The 19,204-nt window shown below is 34.0% G+C and overlaps 1 long non-coding RNA gene across 2 annotated transcripts in view; it reads right to left on the bottom strand.

Moving 5' to 3' along the window:
* The window catches only part of LOC144289000 (uncharacterized), a 231,355-nt gene extending 222,524 nt beyond the window's left edge, over positions 1 to 8,831 (bottom strand). For both annotated transcript variants that reach the window (XR_013357057.1, XR_013357058.1), the window contains exon 1: positions 8,650 to 8,831. This is a non-coding gene — a long non-coding RNA (uncharacterized LOC144289000). The remainder of the gene's footprint in view (positions 1 to 8,649) is intronic.
* Positions 8,832 to 19,204: the final 10,373 nt, after the last annotated feature.

Here is a 19,204-nt window from a genome sequence, read left to right as displayed (position 1 = left end):
TTTCTTTGAAATTTGACACCTTTAAAACAATAATTCTTGTTTTCTAGATGCTCTAGAGAAACATCTAGAAGTAAAATGTAGGAGGTAAAGTGGAGGTAAAATGTAGATATATTTGGCCATATATACTGTGCTGCATATATGTATTTTTCTTTGTTTGAAAGATCTTCCAAAGGAAGGACAAAAGAACATTTGTGAGTGCTACGAGGTATGCTAGCAAGCACTGCAGGCATTAAAAGATAGCATCCACTTAACAGATAAACCAATTCAGGAAGCACTTTACTTGAATACTGAAAGTAATAGATACTGGGTTTCCAAGTTATAAAAACAACACTGTGTCTTTATTGTTTGTGGAAGAGTAGGATGCTTTTGTTTTAGTGATTCTGCCCCAGACTTTTGCCTTAGGAAAACTGAAAACTCTTGTTCCCTATATACATCATTCTGTGCGGGTTACTTTGTATAAAATGCTATATATGTAAAACACGAGAAGAAACATTGTAATAAGATGGAAGTTTCATTAGAGAAACAGTTAAGTATAACAGACCAAATATTTTATCTATTGACATAGAGTTTTCCTTGGTTTGATTGATGATCTATGATTTTATCTTTTTTAAATTGCTTTGAAGACATATATATATATTTATTTATATTCATAAATTTATCTCTTAATTTTGCTTTTAATTTAACTTTATTTTGTGAAAAACAAAAGTGATTACAGTTAAAGGTTGCTTTAATGTGATATTATTTGCTGTTTCTGGCATGTATAGAATTTAGGGTGTTTTAAGAAGAGAGTTATGGTAAGAAACTAGGAACATAGTGATTAAAATTCTTTAAAGAATGAAAATTCAACATCTATGAGGGTAGGATCACTATTTTTGAATACTAATACTCCTAGGCACTTTGGCTGCTAGCGTGTTTTGAATTTCAGTTATATGAAGTTTGGAGGTATCATGGAACAGCACAATGAAAGTCAATTTTATACTGGAAATGATTTTTATCAAATAAAGAGAATTGAAATAATCCTCTTGTATTTCCAGAGTCTGCTGCACTTACACAGAAAAAAATGTCTTCTAGGTAATAGACAGATCTATGACACCAAGTTTCAAAGGTGAGAAGAGGAAAGAGAGAGAAAAAAGAAAATAACTAATGTGTACATAGTGGGTTAGAAACGAATTCTTCCATCGAATAGATTGATCATAACTTGACTTTTAAGTCTGTGATAAGTATTTGTTTAAGCAAAGAAAAAAGTCAACAAGTACCACATATTCCAGAAAGGATGTCATGGCAAATAATATGAGACCCACATGGGTAGATCTAGGCTGGCATAGATGAGTTTACACGAACCTAATATAGTTTAACATTTAGGGCTCCTCAGCTGATCAGGCACCCCAAGGTTTGCTTTGGGGCACACATGGAGGAAGCAGCAGCTCTAGGCCTCAGCCAGAGGTTTGTAGCACTGGCCCAGCATGAAAGTCACCATCTCAGCTGTAATGTTGCCTCTGTAATTGGGGATGGGCAGGGCAGATGAAACGTGACTCCAGTGGTAAGCTGCCCCTGCTGGAGCTAAGGGAGCATCCAAAAGTTTCTTCTTGATGCCAGGAAAGTTATGAATATAATGTTGTTCAGTCTTTGCTGAGATCAGACTGCCTATGGGCATGATGGAGGAACTGGGTCAGAGAATATGGAGCAAAGCTATATCTGGAAACGCTGCCAGACATGATCAAAGGGAGAGAGTTTCCCAAAGCTTTGCCTCTACAGGAAGCACCTTCTAAACAAGAATCTACAAAAATGTTACAGATGCTAAATTTAAACCAAAGATGCAACAAGAAGATGAAGCAGGACACTACATCATAATAAGGGGTCTATCCAACAAGAAGACCTAACAATTGTAAATATTTATGTTCTTGACTTGGGAGCACCCAGATATAGAAAATAATTAATAATAAATATAAAGGAGCTCAATGAAAATAATACAATAATACTAGGGGACTTTAATACCCCCTACTTACATCAATAGATCATCCACGCAGAAAATCAACAAAGAAATGATGGCTTTGAATTACACACTGGACCCAATGGAATTAAAAGATATAGTCAGATCATTCCATCCCAAAGCAGCAGAAGACATTATTTTCAAGTGCGCATGGGACATTCTCCAGAATGCATCACATACTAGGTCACAAATCAGGCTTCAACAAGCACAAAATGAGTGAGATCATACTACACATATTTTCCAGTCACAGTGCTATGAAACTTGAAGTCAATCACAAGAAAAAACCACAAATACATGGAGGCTAAGGAACACCCTACTCAAGAATGAATGGATCAGTGAGGAAATTACAGAAGAAATTTTAATAAACACATGGAAACAAATGGAAATGAAAACATAATGGTACAAAACCTTGGGGATGCAGCAAAAGTGCTCATAAGAGGGAAATACATAACAATACAGGCCCACCTGAAGAAGCAAAAAAAAAAAAAAAAAGAAAAAACAAACAAACAAAAAACAAATACACGACTTAACCTTACACCTAGAAGAGCTAGAAAAAGAACAACAAATGAAGCCTAAAGCCAGCAGAAGGGAAGTAGTACAGATTAGAGCAGACATAAATGATACAGAAACAAACAAAAAACACCCACAGAACAGATCAATGAAATCAGAAGAATAAAAAGAATGAATCTTTAAAAGAATGAATAAAATTGATAAACTCTTAGGCAGACTTATCCAAAAGAAAAGAGAAATGACCCAGATAAATAAAATCATAAATGAGAGAGAAGATATTACAACCACCACCATAGAAATACAATTATGAGATTATGAAAAATTTTATGTCAACAAGTTGGACAACCTGAAAGAAATGGATAAATTCCTAGAAACATATGAACTACTGAAACTGAAATAGGAAGAACTAGAAAATTTGAACAGACTCATAACCAGAAAAGAAATTGAATCAATAATCAAAAATCTCCTAACAAATACTTAGTCCAGGGTCAGAAGACTTCTTAAGGGAGTTCTACCAGACATATAAAGAAGAGTTAATACTTATTTTTCTCATAGTGTTCCAAAAAAATATAAATGGAAGGAAAACTTCCAGACTTATTCTATGAGGCCATCATTACCTTACTCCAAAACCAGACAAAGACTTCACTAAAAAATAATTATAAGCCAATATCCCAGATGAACATGGATGCAAAAATTCTCAACAAAATACTAGCAAATCAAATACAATAGTACATTAAAAGAATCATTTACCACAATCCAGTGGGATTTATTCCTGGGCCTCAGGGGTGGTACAATATTCAGAAATCAATCAACGTGATACACCACATTAATAAAAGGTAAGTTAAGAACCATATGATCCTCCCAATAGATGCAAAAAAAGCATTTGACAAAGTACAGCATCCATTCTTGATAAAACCCAACAAAATAGAGATACAGGGAACATACCTCAACTCATAAAGGTCATATGAGAAAGACCCACAGCTAATATCACCCTCAATGGGGAAAAACTGAGAGCTTTTCTTCTACACTCAGAAACAAGGCAGGATGTTGAAAAATTTCTCTGGAGCCACAAAAGACCTAGAATAGCCAAAGCAAACTTGAGAAAGAAAAGCAAAGCTGGAAAAAAAAAAAAAAAGAAAGAAAAGAAAAGAAAAGCTGGAGGCATCACAATTCCAGACTTTAAGCTCTGTTACAAAGCTGTAGTGATCAAGACAGCATAGTACTGGCACAAAAGCAGACTCATAGATAAATGGAACAGAATAGAAAACCCAGAAATGGACCCACAACTCTATCGTCAACTAATATTCAACAAGAAAGAATATACAATGAGAAAAAGATAGTTTCTTCAACAAATGGTGTTGGGAAAACTGGAAAGCAACATGCAGAAGAATGAACCTGGACTACTTTCTTACACCACACACAAAAATAAATTCAAAACAGATAAAAGATTTAAATGTGAGACAGGAAACCATCAAAATCCAAGACAAGAACACAGGGAAAAGCCTCCAAGACTTCAGCCATAGCATTTATTATATTTGAGTCCAGAAGCAAGCGAAACAAAAGCAAAAAATGAAGTATTGGGACTTCACCAAGATAAAAAGCTTCTTCACAGTAAAGGAAACAATCAACAAAACTAAAAGGCAACCTATGGAATGGGAGAAGATATTTGCAAATGACATATGTGATAAAGGGTCGGTATCCAAAATCTATAAAGAACTTATCAAACTCAACACCCAAAAATCAAATAATCCAGTCAAGAAATGGGCAGAAGGGCACCCAACTGGCTCAGTTGATTAAGCATCTGCCTTCAGCTCAGCTCCTGATCCTAGGGTTGTGGGATTGAGCACTGCATCAGGCTTCCTGGTCAGCAGGGAGTCTGCTTCTTCCTCTGCCGCTCTCTCTGCTCGTGCTCTCCCTCTCTCTTTCATTCTCTCTCTCTCTCTCTCTCAAATAAATAAATAAAATCTTAAAAAAATAGAAATGGGCAGAAGACACGAATAGACATTTTCCAAAGAAGACATACAGATGGCTAACAGACACATGAAAAGTTGCTCAACATTACTCCTCATCACTGAAATACAAATCAAAAGTATGATGAACTACCACCTCACCCTGTCAGAATGGCTAAAATTAAAAACACAAGAAACAGAAGATGTTGGTGAGGATGCAGTGAAAAGGGAACCCTCTCACACTGTTGGTGGGAATACAAACTGGTGCAGCCACTCTGGAAAACACTATGAAGGTATCTCAAAAAAGTTAAAACTAGAATACCCTATGACCCAGCAGTTGCACTACTAAGTATTTACCCAAAAGATACAAAAATAATGATTTGAAGGGATACATCACCTTGGTGTTTATAGCAGCATTATCAACAATAGCCAAATTATGAAGAGAGCTCAAATGCCCATCTACTGATGAACAGATAAAGAAGAATTCTCATATATATATAATGTAATATTACTCAGCCTTAAAAAGAGTGAAATCTTGCTGTTTGCAATAATGTGGATGGAGCTAGACAGTACTATGCTAAGTGAAGTCAGTCAGAGAAAGATAAAATACCATATATTTTCACTCATATATGGAATTTAAGAAAGAAAACAAATGAACATTGGGGGAAAAGAGAGGCAAACCATAAAGCAGACTCTTAACTATAGAGAACAAACTGAGGGCTGCTGGAGGGGAGGTGGGCAAAGGGATCGGTTAAGTGGCTGATGGACATTAAGGAGGGCACTTATTATGATGACCGTGAGCGTTGTACCTAAATGATGAATCACTAAATGGGACACCTGAAATCAATATTACACTGTATAGTAACTAACTGGAATTTAAGTAAAAACAAGAAACTTAAAAAAAAATAAGTTTACTTAAAAAAAAAAAGACAGTTGACACATCATACAGTGATGAGCTGAGGTTTTCACTAACAAAGAAACAGATATCACTCAATCATGCCAGAAGAAATATTAAACTTTATTTTATTTCTATACATTTCACAGAAAGATTGTAAAATTGTCATATGAAGAGAATCTCAATGAGTATAAGGCAAAAAATACAGAGAAAAATAATCATTATAACTGTAAAATTATAATTGTAGACAAGTAAGTACTATTTATGTTTTAAAGTTTTTGTGACATTTAAGTACTTATTAGCTTTTTAAAAATTTGTAATTAGTAGTCTTTCATTTTCCCATTCTGAAAAAAAAAACATTCATTTCATGCCTAATTTTGTACTAATTTTGTTTTTGAAATGAGATCCCTCAAACTGCATAAGTTTTCAGGTCCTACAATACAAGAATCTGTTCCAAATGTTGGGTAAAAGAATTGATCCCCGAAGTCCAGTATTTCACAACATTGTTTCTATTAGCACATTGAGATGGTAATTTTTCATTATGGGTGAAACTTCACTACAGTATATATGGCATTCCCCACTCCTGCATACACCTCAGACAATAGATGCCTGTTACAAGTCCCCTCCATCCGCTCCAGGCCATCCACTCCTGTGGTCAAGGTGGCAGCTAAAATGACTCCACAGATTTCCAAAAGCCCTATCTGAGAATCAAACCAGAAATGATAGATAATTTTTACCTATGGTTCCTCTAGGGCAGCAGTTATAGATATTGATACTCATTGGTTTTGTATATGAGTATACATAGTGAATAGAGTATTAGTTATTATAGAACATGGCTTCAGAGGTCCCACTTACAATTTTTGTCTGACAATGAAGAAGAGATTCCTTAGATCATGAATTCACAAACTATGACCTGTGGAACTCAGTCTTGTGGTTTGTTTTGTAAGGCCACGAAGTTTAGTATGGTTTTTACATTAGAAGATTGCACAAGCAAACAAATTTTAAAAATATGCAATAGATACTATGTGTAGTGTGCACAGACTGAAGTGTTTGCTATCTGGCTCTTTAGAGAAAAATTTGTCTTTCCTCCTTGAGATTATGCCACAATCATCAAAAACAGGTCAACTGCCCACTCACAACTTTCTCTTAACAAGGCTTATCTTTGTGGCTATTATAGCAGCACAGCCTGGCTGTCCATATGGCTGGGACTTAAGTCAAGAAAATAGTGAGAAAAGTTTAAAGAGGGAAAGGTGAGTGAGGATAGGGAAGGAGATTAGGAGAAAAATAAGAGTTTAAATATTTTTTCCTATTATTGTCAACCTGTATTCATTATTGATTTGCTACAGATCAGTGAATATTTCATCAGAGCACATTCTTATTTTGGCTTCCTCAACCTCATAAAAAAACTTTTTATGAGCAGATTATTCTGATGGTGCCTTTTTAGTGGTAGCTCCTACTTTTAGATCTGGAGGTAATTTTTCTGAGATTTATAATAAATTCTTTTGCTGGTTTTCAAAAGGTGTTACATGGAGTTGTATAATAACACTTCGATATCTCTGGGACTGCTTTGTGAGGAGAGGAAAGCCAAGGAGATGGGACTTTAGACCTTTGTGTCTATTTCATACATATTCACTCCACTTACACACTTCTTATATCTGTTGTAATAAAATTTTAATTCAACTCAATAGCCAAAAAACAAGCAATCATGTTAAAAATGGGCACAGGAACTAGATAGACTATTTTCCAAAGAAGATGTATAGATAATAACATGTATGTGAAAAGGTGCTCAACCATTATCATTGAGGAAATGCAGATCAAAACTACAATGAATATCACCTCACACCTGTTAGAATGGAGAGTATCAAAAAGACAAGAGATAACAGGCTGATGAAGATGTGGAAAAAAGGCAACCCTTTTTTTTTTTTTTTAAGGCAACACTTTTGTACAGTTGGGGGGAATGTAAATAATTGCAGGCATATGGAAACAGTATGGAGACATTAAAGATAGAACTACTGTATAATCCAGCAACTCACTTCTGGGCATATATTCAAAGGAAATGGAAACAAAATAGGATCTTGAAGAGCTATGGGGACTATCATGTCAATTGCAGCATTGTTGACAATGATCAAGGTATGGAAACACTTGCGTCTATCAACAGATGAATGGCTAAAGAAAATGGATGTATATGTGAAGTGGAATATTATTCAGCCATGGGAAAGAGGGGCAATCTTGCCATTTGTAACACATGGATGGAACTTGAGGGCATTATGCTAAGTGAAATAAATCAGACAGAGGAAGACAAATACTGTGTGGTACTGCTTGTATTTGGACCTTAATAAAAAGGAAGAAGAAAGGAGAGAAGGAATGGAGGGAGGGAGGGAGGAAGGAAGGAAGGAAAGATAAGAGTTAAACTCATAGAAACATAGAGAAGTGGTTGCCAGGGGCTGAGGATGGGAAAAATAGAAGTTGGTAAACGAATACATCCTTTCTGCTATAAGATTAATGAGGTCTGAAGATTTAATGTGAAACATGGTGACTATAGTGGATAACACTATTTTATATAATTAAAATTTACAAAGAGATTAGATCTTCTCAAATAAATAAATAAATAAATAAATAAATAAATAAATGTTGTGTTAGTTAACTACATGATGGGAATCCTTTCACAAAGTGTGTGTGTATGTGTGTGTGTGTGTGTGTGTGTGTATGTGTGAAATCACCACAACGTACACTTTAAATATCTTATAATTTTGTCAATTATATCTCAATAAAGCTGGAAAAAATTGATAGTAAAAAATGTTTCAATGAGTAAAACCTTGAAAGAGCTGCTAATTCAATCCAATTATTTTTCCTTTAATGCCATTAACATTTTCTGAACAAACTTCAGATTTTTGCAGTTTATTTCATTCCCTAGGATGGTTTCTTCAATCCTTAGAATTGATTTAGAATTGGCACAAGGTAAAACAGAAACAATGAGGGAATACTAAAATGCAAAACTAACTTTCTTTCTTTCTTTATTTTTTCACAAGTTTCTAATAGGTTAAAAAAAAAAGCTCCTTGTAAAATATACTTCACACTCCACTTATTTGATACTGCCTAAATAAAATTAGAGAAATGTTCAGTGAAGGTTAAGGTGTCAGAGAAAATTACTTTTGTGCAATGGAGTAAAAGCTATTCTTATATTACAAAATGACTTTATGTGGGGTCGTTATAATTAATACTTGCCTGAAAATAAATTGCACACTGTTATGAGATAATATTTGAGAGATAAGTACAACAGGACATGGGAATGTGAGAGATCATACCTTAGATTGTGAGCAATGAGCCTACAGGGAGAAAAAGTTTTAATTGCAGAGAAGGTTTGGAGCAAAGAAGGCCTACTCATTTGGAGTCATCCAGTCTGGCACAGAGAGGAATCTCATATCCTTGTGTACCAACATCGTGGACTTGGAGGGGGAAAAAGGATTGTTTCAGAGGAAATTAGGAGATGATGGCAGCCCAACAATTGTGTCATAGGATTGTGAGGTCACAGGTAACAATGGTTCTGTGCCATTCTTCAGTTTCATTCCATTTCCTCAATCCCATCTAAAGTATACACACATACAAAGTCATTCATGTACCCAATCCCCAATCCCAGCACACTTAGTACCCTTGAGAGGCAAGAGGCATGTTGTAAAAAATATATATCTATATAAAAAAAAAACTTAGGATGCAAATAACTATCTTCCATTTGTGCCTCTGCCAGTTTTTAGCTATCATATACAGGATTATTGGGGAGAATCTATACATTTTCTATACATTTTCTCATTAAGAAATTGAGATATCAAACCATACTGCCTTCACTGAAATTCAGCTGTGAAATTCACAGCTGGCTCTTAACTTGACTAACTTGCTTGACTTCTTTAAGTCTCTCTCTCTCTTTCTCTCTCTCTCTCTCTCTCTCTCTCCTTTTCTCTCATTTCCCTAAGTAGATAATGACAGTTGTAGTTGCTTCATAGGGTACTTATGAAGGTTAAATTACATAAAGCATTTAAAGCAATGCTTGGCCTATACTAGTTAACCAATAAATGTTATTACTCTGGGGCCCTGGGTGGCTGAGTCAGTTAAATGTCTGACTTTGGCTCAGGTCATGATCTTGTGATCCTGGGATCAAGCCCCACATCAAGTCCTGCATCAGGCTCAGCACTCAGTGGGGAGTCTGCTTGTCCCTCTGCCTGCCCCCATGGTCATGCTCTCTCTCTCCTTATAATAAATAAACAAAATCTTTTTAAAAAGTTATTATTATATAACTATATATTCTTATTGTCATATTTTCTTTAAATATAAAATGGAGATAATTATAATACATTTGAAGCTTATGAATAAATGAGATATATAAAAGTCATCAATCATTTTATTAGATATCTAAAAACTAATTAGGACTTCTTAATTTTCTAGAGGGTTCTATATCCAATACTTCAAAGGATTATTAAAAATGCCATCGAGTAAAAGTCCTTAAATTGCATTGTTGAGTTCTGGAAATGAGATTTTTTTTTTCAATCTTAAACTTTGCTTTATGTACTCTGTTTCAAACTCTATTTATCCCAAGGTCTGAGGACTTTTAGATAAAAGAAGAATCTATCTAATCTATTAGTAGTATTTATTAGGCACTGTCTGCCTTCTTATCTGGAACATGGTAAAGAGTAAATTTATTATTCCACAGATTTTTGAAACCTTTGAAATTACTGCAATGCATGAGATGAACCATTATAAGCAAGGAAAGAAAGTGTTAGATGTATGCAGAAAAGAAAATAGAAACCCATAGAATGTCAAGGCTATTATTAATGCAACCCTTGCCTTTTAATAGAAAAGCAATTAAATCATAGTTTTTCATTCCTTTACTTTATTCAAATTCTTAGGTGAGACACTTTCCATGATCATTCTTAGTGATCCATGATCAGAAAGTTTCATAATTTTCAGATGTTTGAAAAACATTTTCTTTTATTCACTTTCCTTTAGAGATAATCAATATTCGGTCATGCTTTTTTAGCAAGAATTTTGTATTTGTCGATTGAATCATACTCATTTTTATAGCTTTAAGATTTTATCTTCTAAATCCTCCAAGTTTTTAAACTTCTTTATTGTCTATGGATGCTGAAGATGAGTTACTAAAGATCTAGAGATTGTCATAAATAATGTAGAATAAGTGACTTAAAGATATATTCTCTCTCATCAATTTATAGCACTTGCATATCTTAAATTTAAATTCTCTATTAGCTAAGTGTGTTTGTTTGCCAATCATAGAAAACTACTGTGATTTAGATAAAAAATGCATTGGTTGGGAGAATGAACAGGCCATTATAGACAAGATGACAAGAACTACTAGGTAAAACAGGAACTAAATAATACTCCTTGGAACCCTATAACAGAAAGAGGTGGGAGAGCAGGAATATGATTAAATTCAAATTAAGCCCAATTCTCTTTTCTCTCAAGTTTCAGATTTCATGGAGTGATGTTCTTTTTGTACTAGTTTGGAGTGAATGTTTCTAGTTCCAGATTAATCAAGCCAGTAAGGAAAATCTCTTGCTCTGGGCTCCTAAAAGAGAGTTATATAACATGGTAGGAGTGCTATCTTATCACTTTTGCCACATTCTCTAACATGAAAGCAACTAAAAGGGCCTGCCTGCACCGAATGGGAAGGAATCAAAGGTATAGACACCAGGAGGAAACTGTTGGGGGCCACATAAGATCTGTTCACCACATATCAATTGGAAATATTCTCCCAGATGGTAGCTTGTATTTTGATTTATTTAATGATATCTTTTGAGTATAAAAATACTCATTTTAAAGAAGTCCAAATTATTTTTTTGTCCCTTTTTAAGGTTTGTACTTTTGATATTATATCTAAGAAATCTTTACCATCCCAAGGTCATGATGGTTTTATCCTTTCCACTCCTTCTGGCAGTTTTAGTATTTTTAGCTATTATATTCAGGTCAATGATCTGTTTTGAGTCACTTTGTGTACAGTGTGAGGAAAGTATTTAAGTTCATATTATTGCATTTGGATATAAAGATGGTCCCAGAACAATTTATTGAAAAGATTCTCCCCAATTGGATTTTTCTTAGCACTTTGTCAAAAGTCAATTGACCATAAGTGTAATGGTTTATTTTGAACTCTTAACTTTGTTCTATCCATCTGGTGTTTTTATTACTGTAGTTTTATGGTAAGTTTTGAAATCTGGTAGTAGAAATCCTCCAATTTGTTCTTCTTTAAATAAATTTTTTGACTATTCTAGGTCCTTTGCATTTCTATATATATTTTAGGATTAGCTAACAAATTTGTATAAAACTTGCTGCTGGAACTTTGATAGTGATTATGATGAATCTGTAGATCAGTTTTGGGATAACTGCTATCTTAACAGTATTGAGTCTTCCAAACCATGGACAACAGACAGTCTTTCTATTATTTATATCTTCTTGATATTCTCTCAGCAACATTTGATAGATTTTAGTGAATAAATATTGTATGCACTTTTATAATTATTTTCTTATGCATTTTATTAAGGTTGATGCTATGAAGATAAAATTATTTTATTGACATTATTCTTGGATTGTTTGTTGCTAATACATATCAATATATTGAACTGTTTTGTTACCTATCTAGCTTATTAGTTCTAGCAATATTTTTGTGAATTCCTTATGATTTTCTACATATAAAATATCTTTCCTCTCCTCTCCTCCCCTTCCATCTCCCTCTCCCGTTTTCCTGCCTTCTCTCCCACTCATCTGTCCTTATTTTTATCTCTCTTTCTACCTCTTCTTTTCTTCCTTCCTCCCTCCCTCCCCACTCCTTCCTTCCTTCCTTCCTTCCTTCCTTCCTTCCTTCCTTCCTTCCTTCCTTCCTTCCTTCCTTCCTTCCTTCCTTCCTTCCTCCCTTCTTAGCTAGAATCCCCAGTACAATGTTAAATAGAAATGTCAAGAGTCAACATCTTTTCTTTGTCCCTAAATATACTGGGAAAACATTCATTCACCATTTACTATGATATAAACTTCAAGTCTTTTAAAAATGACCATCATCAGGTTGAAGAAGTTCCCTGCTATTTCTAGTTAAATCTTGCCTTTTAGCATGAAAATATAGAAAATTTTTTCAAATGCTTTTTCTGAGTCTATTTAAAGAATCATGTATTTTTTATCGCTTGTTCTATTCCTGACATTGATGCACCCCTGATAATTCCTGATAGAAATTACAGTTGGTCATGATCTATAATTCTTTTCATGTGTTGCTGGATTCAATTGGCTAATATATGATTGAGAATTTTTGCATCTGGGGGCACCTGGGTGGCTCATTTGGTTGAGTGACCAACTCTTGGTTTCAGCTCAGGTCATGATCACACAGTGGAAGATGGAGCCCTGCCTTGGGCTTCTCACTCAGCGATGAGTCTGCTTGAGATTTTTGCTCTGCCCCTTCCCCCTCAAAAATAAATATTTTTTTAAAAGAATTTTGCAACTGTTCTCATGAGGACTATTGATCTATAGTTTTCTTACTTGCAATATCTTTGTCTTTTTTATAATGATAAGAATGGCCTCAAAGAAGGAGTTAAATGTTCACTTGTTCTATGCTTTCTAAAAGAGTTTTTGAAATACCAATATTACTTCTTTTAAAAGAAAAACATAGAAGTTTATTGCAGAACACTTGGACAGTACAGATAAATGGAAATGTTTACGTGTCATTTTGAGAATCATCATGATCTGAATTGAAAACCACTTCAAGCAAGATTTTTACCCATTGTGATACTTAATTTTGTTTCTTCTTTTGATTTTCTTCTTTCTCTTTTTCAATTTCAGCAACGTATTTCCTCAAGATTTTTAAACCCAGTATTACTTCTTTAAACATTTCATAGAATTCTCTAGTGAAGCTGTCTGGTTTGGGATTTCTCTTTGTGGGAAGATTTTAAATAACTAATTTTTTACTCACAATATTATTCAAAATTTTCATTTGTTACTCAATTTTATTATGTTTTCACCTACTTCGTCCATTTCATCTCAGTTATTTAACTAGTTGGCATAATGTTGTTCATATCATGTCATTATAATCCTTTAAATTTCAATACGGTTAGTAGTGATTTCCTCTTCTTAATTTCTGTTTTTGATCATTTGTATCTGCTTTCCTATTTTCTGGTTTACAGGGCTAAATATTTGACAATCTTCTGGATTAATTGCAAAGAACATTTTTTTTGGTGTACTAATTTCTCTCTATTGTTTTCTGTTTTCTATTTATTAAATTCTGCTCTCATCTTTACTTTTCCATTTTTCCTGCTTACTTTGAAATTTGTTTTTTTCCCCCTATTTTCTTCTAGTAAGCTTATTTTATTGATTTGAGACCTTTTTTTATTGACAGGAGATTACAGCTACAAATTTCCAAGTGGTGAATTAGCTGCATCTAATAAATTTTAATATGTTGTATTTCCATTCTCACACAGATAAAATATATTTTAATTTCTTTTATCATTTCCTTTTGTACTTATGGGTTATGTAGGAGTGTGTTTAATTTCTAAATATTCCAGATGTCTAATTTAATTCCATTGTGGTTTGAAAACACACCTTGTATGAATTAAAGTTTTTTGTATTTACTGAGGTTATTTTTTGAGGTATAGAATGTGGTTTCTCCTACAATATGTTCCCATCTATGTTTGAATACATTTTCTATAGTCACTGAGTGGACTTTTCTAAAGAAGTCAGGCCAAATTGGTCAATAATATCACTGAGGTCTCTTATTTCCTCACTAATTTTCTATCAGGTTGCTCTATCATTTCCTGAAAGTAGTATACTGAAATCTGTAACTATGTTTTTTGAATTGTCTATTTCTTTTTTATATCAGTTTTGGCTTTATAGTTTGTTCTATTATTAAATGCATATACATTTAAAGTTATGCTTTTCTTATGTATTAACCATTTTATCATTTTTTTAGAATATTTTTTGTTTTAAGAAATATTTTGTCTGATATTAATATAACCATTAATCTCTCTTATGGGTACTCTTCACATAGTTAGTTTTTCACCCTTTTCTTCTTCTTTTTTTAAAAAAATTTTATTTATTTATTCATGACACAGGCAGAGGGAGAAGCAGGCTTCATGCAGGGGGCCTGATGTGGGACTCGATCTCGGGTCTCCAGAATCACACCCTGGGTGGAAGACAGGTGCCAAACCGCTGAGCCACCCAGGGATCTCCCCACCCTTTTATTTTCAATGTGTTCTGTCTTTGTAGCTAAGTAGTATTTGTCCTAGATAGCATATAGTGGACTCTTCATTTTTTATCAAGTTTGTTGATGTCTCCTTTAAATGGAGAGGTTAGTCCATCACTCTTAAAATCATTACTATTACAGTTAGACTTCATTTTTCTCTTTGCTTTTTATTTTATTCATGCCTTTTTTGTTCCCTTCTTCCTCTGTCTGATTTTGTGTCTAAAAAATGTTTCTGTCTGCCGTTTTATTGATGACTAACTACCTTTTCTATTCTCTTTGTTGTTGCTTAAGAGATTAAAAATTGATCTTAACATATCATACTCTATTTCAGACTACTGATATAATTTTGATAAAAATGGGATGCCTGGGGGGCTTAGGGTTGAGCATCTGCCTTTGGCTCAGGGTGTAATCCCAGAGTCCTGGGAATGAGTCCCACATTGGGCTCCCCACAGGGAATCTGCTTCTTCCTCTACCTATGTCTCTGCCTCTCTCTCTCTCTCTCTCTGTCTATCATGAATAAATAAAACCTTAAAAAATAATTTTGATAAAATTTACAAGTTTGTTTCAGTTTATTTTCTTCCCCTCTCCTTTGTGCTTTATTGTATATGCATCTTATATGTTTAAACCTCACATTAGAATTTTACACTTATTGTTCTATGTAAGCTTATAATAGACTGATGAAACAGGTGAGAAATATATGTATAGAGTCTTTTATACTTATCCTATATTTGCCGTATCTGACATTCTTCACTTTTACTTATGAATTCAAGTTATTTTCTGGTATCACTTTTTTTTTAGCCTGAAGGACATCTCTTAATGTTTCTTGTAAGAAAGTTTTGATAGTAACAAATTATCTCAGTTTATTTATCTGTTATTGTTCCTCAAAATTTAAAGATAAATATATTTTCTTTCCACTTTTTTTTAAGATTTATTTATTTATTTATTCATGAGAGACAGAGAGAGAAAGAGAGACAAAGACACAGGCAAAGGGAGAAGCAGGCTCCATGCAGGGAGCCCAACGTGGGAGTGGATCCTGGGACTCCAGGATCATGCCTTAGGCCGAAGGCCCGCACTAAACCACTGAGCCACCAGGGATCCCCATCTTTCCACTCTTTAAAAAAGCTTTTTCACTGCCTTTGTGCCTCCATTTTTTTAAAATAAAAAGTCAATCATTAATTGTATTTTTGTTCTTTTCTACATGATGAGTTGTTTTTTTCTTCCTGTTTCCAAGATTTGCTTTTTTTCTTTAGATTTTATTACCTTGACTATGATGTGTATCTGTGTGAATCTCTTGCCTATTTTATATTCTTTTATTTTTTTTTTCAATTTTATATTCTTATGTTTATTTTTATGTCTGGCTTCCTAGGATTTTCCCTGTGTTTGCACATCCTATGTTCAGCCAAAAGTTGACAGACGCCGTGCTCAAACCCTACAAGTCAACAAGGCTTATACTCTCTGAAGATGGATCTTTATGAGTACTGTGGAGTGCATTCAAACTCCTGGACATTTTTGAATATTTCCTTTATTTGTAATTTCTGCCAAGTGGTCTCACATTTCTCTTTCTTTTTTCTTTTCTTTTTTTTTTTTTTTTTTTAAAGATTTTATATATTCATGAGAGAGAGACACACAAGACAGGCAGAGACACAGGCAGAGGGAGAAGCAGGCTTCATGCAGGGAGCCCAATGTGGGACTCAATCCCGGGACCTGGATCATGCCCTTGGACTGAAGGCAGGCACTAAACCGCTGAGCCACCCAGGGATCCCCAACATTTCTTCTTTCTTTACCCTTCTACCTCTCATCTCCCCAACACACACTCTCTGTGTTATTGAACCACATATATTGATTCACACAGACAGAGCTGAGGGTGAAGTGTGGCAATGGCCCTCACCAAGAACACTACAGAATCACCCTGTTTCTATGAAAACTCTAGTGATTTTCAAAAATAAATGCTTCTTTGTATGTTTTTGGTTCAGAATGCTGAAATAATTGGTTTTGACAATATTATTTATCTTCCTAGTCGTTCTCTCAGGAAAGGACTGTCCACCTTTTCATACCATTAGGTGGAAGTGCTATACACTCAAGTAGTTAAAAATCTAATAGAACTGTTTCAAATCAAATTAAACTAATTAAATTCTAATTAACAAACTGAGGTCTATGACTCTACTAATTCTTTTCTACTCTACTCTAAAAGAATGTGAGCAACAGTGAAATCAGGAACCCAAGGGAAGCTTATGAATAGTGAATATGAAATGCCAACAAGGTGGTCCTATCATGGCAGACATTTTTCTCACAGAGGTAATTTGGCTCATAAAAACAATGTAGATAGTTTTATTATTGTTAAAAATGTTTTAATTATATTTTCTAGCTATTTCTTACTGGTATATAAGTATATAATTGGTTGTTATATATTAACTTTTTGTTATATATTGACTCCCTTATGTAGACACTCTAACTCAAAATTCAGCCACTGAATTCAATAAATGCCCTCAGAGTATTGATGATTTCAGGGCTTACTTAACACCATTGTTTTCAGCTTCCTTTTCATTTTCAGCTTCTGGGGATTTCCCTATTTCCCTCAACATCTTGCAAGGTCAGCTATGCATTTAGAAATAGCATTTCTGTGTATTTTACACCAGTAGTTTTTTTTTTCTTTCTTTTTTCCTGGATGCATAGTCAGCACTGTTACTGGAAATAGAAGTTGCAACAGAGCTTTTCAACAAAAAATAGGAAGTTTTATTTTGAATCTGTAAATACAACTACTTTAAGAAGTCTTTGTAAGCCCCCTCTTAAAATTATAGACAGTATCAGAAAGAAAATATAAAATATCATTAAAAACTTTCATATCACTTTTTAAAAAAGATTTTATTTATTTATTCATGAGAGACACAGAGAGAGAGGCAGAGTCATAGGCAGAGGGAAAGCAGGCTCCCTATGGGGAGCCTGATATGGGACTCAATCCCAGGATCTTGGGATAATGCCGAGTCAAAGGCAGATGCTCAACCACCGAGCCACCCAGGTGCCTTAATATATCACTTCTGATGTAAGCAGGGCTCTTATTTCATACAACTGAATTTTTTTTTTAATCTAGGAATTATTCAGAGATATTTCCTGACTGAGATAAGATTCTGCTGTGGGTGTAGGGTTTAATTCCCAAACATTTACCAATTGAGTTAGCAAGTGGGATCCATATTTAGACAGACAATAAAATAGTATTTGTCAGATGTAATGCTGAATACTTCAGAGATGATCAAACTATTATTTTTAAATTATACTTTACAATTTAAACATAAGTTTGGTATGCTAACTTATTGTCTGTGAATGGTTTAACAATCACAGATAAATGAAATGTGGAGCTCTCAAAGCAAAACTTCACTTTTTTTTTTTCACTGTCCATCCATGGTTCTTCGTAGAATAAATGCTTTACACAGGTACTCTGAGTCATTCCAACTATCATTTTTTTTAAATAAAAGCTCTCAAAACCTGTCATGTAAACAATTATGATAACTTTCTAAATAGCCTTGAAACACTTGAAAATGTCATCAACACTAGGCTATCTGGAAGGTATTTTTTCCTATTCATTATCTCTGTAAGACATTTTTGTTGTTAAAATTATATGTACCAGCACATTTGATTGATACTGGGTTAAATCAATGCTAAAAGTTTCTCTTACCTCAGAGATTATCAGATTATTCAGTAGGCTAGTTTGCATGGTTAGAGAATATAGAGAAACATATTTAACTCTAGAGACTGTGTTTGCAGAGTTTCTGTCTCTTTACCCTGGACCGTTTTTCCATGCAGCACATCTTGAGAAATACCTTTTTTTTCCCTTTTACTCTCATCCGAATCTCATCATATTACTCTTCTGATTAGTAATTATCAATAGACTCCTCTTCCTAAAAACATGAGATAAGGTCATTTATACATTGTCCAAACTACTTGGCCAGCATAATTTCTACCCCTCACTTCTTGCCGCCATACCTCATATATTAGTCATATATTAGATACACCAAAAGTTTATTTTTTCCCCAAATATTGCTCTCTCACTACTATTTGCTTTTGAACATAGAGTTTTCTCTGTTGGATAATCTGCTATTTTATTCCTGCCAAACTTCTATATTTTAAGTATCCCTCAAATATTATTTGTCTTTTAAAAGTTATCTTACATAACCAGACAGTTATGCTCCTACTCTTTTGGACTCTCAGAGTATGGTGTATAAGGATATGTTAAATATATGCATATGTATGTATGTATGGTACATATGTATATATTAAAACAGGTATCATGTTGGCAGTGATTATTTTCCCTTACAATGTGAATTTCAATATAGTAACTGCTTAGTCATCATTTCATAAAAGGATGATAGAAATGGGATTGTCTCTCAGTTTTAGCTGAGATCCTAAAATAGCAGTTACTGAATATTTTTATATTCCAAGACTCTGGTAAGCAACCAATATTGAATTTGCATAGGAGATGGATAAAAATGGGTTTTGTAACTATTACTTATTTTCTGGCTATGAAATTAATGGTTCAAAAAGGCATTTGGAGCTGGGGATATTTTATTGCAAAGAATTTTGTCTTGAATAACAGCCCATATTCCAATAGGGAAAAGTTACTTTTTTTCATCTTAAATGTGGCCAGA

This window comes from Canis aureus, chromosome 18, assembly GCF_053574225.1.
Source record: "Canis aureus isolate CA01 chromosome 18, VMU_Caureus_v.1.0, whole genome shotgun sequence".
In the NCBI taxonomy this organism is placed as follows: Eukaryota; Metazoa; Chordata; class Mammalia; order Carnivora; family Canidae; genus Canis; species Canis aureus.
This window is presented reverse-complemented; position numbering and strand designations above follow the sequence as displayed.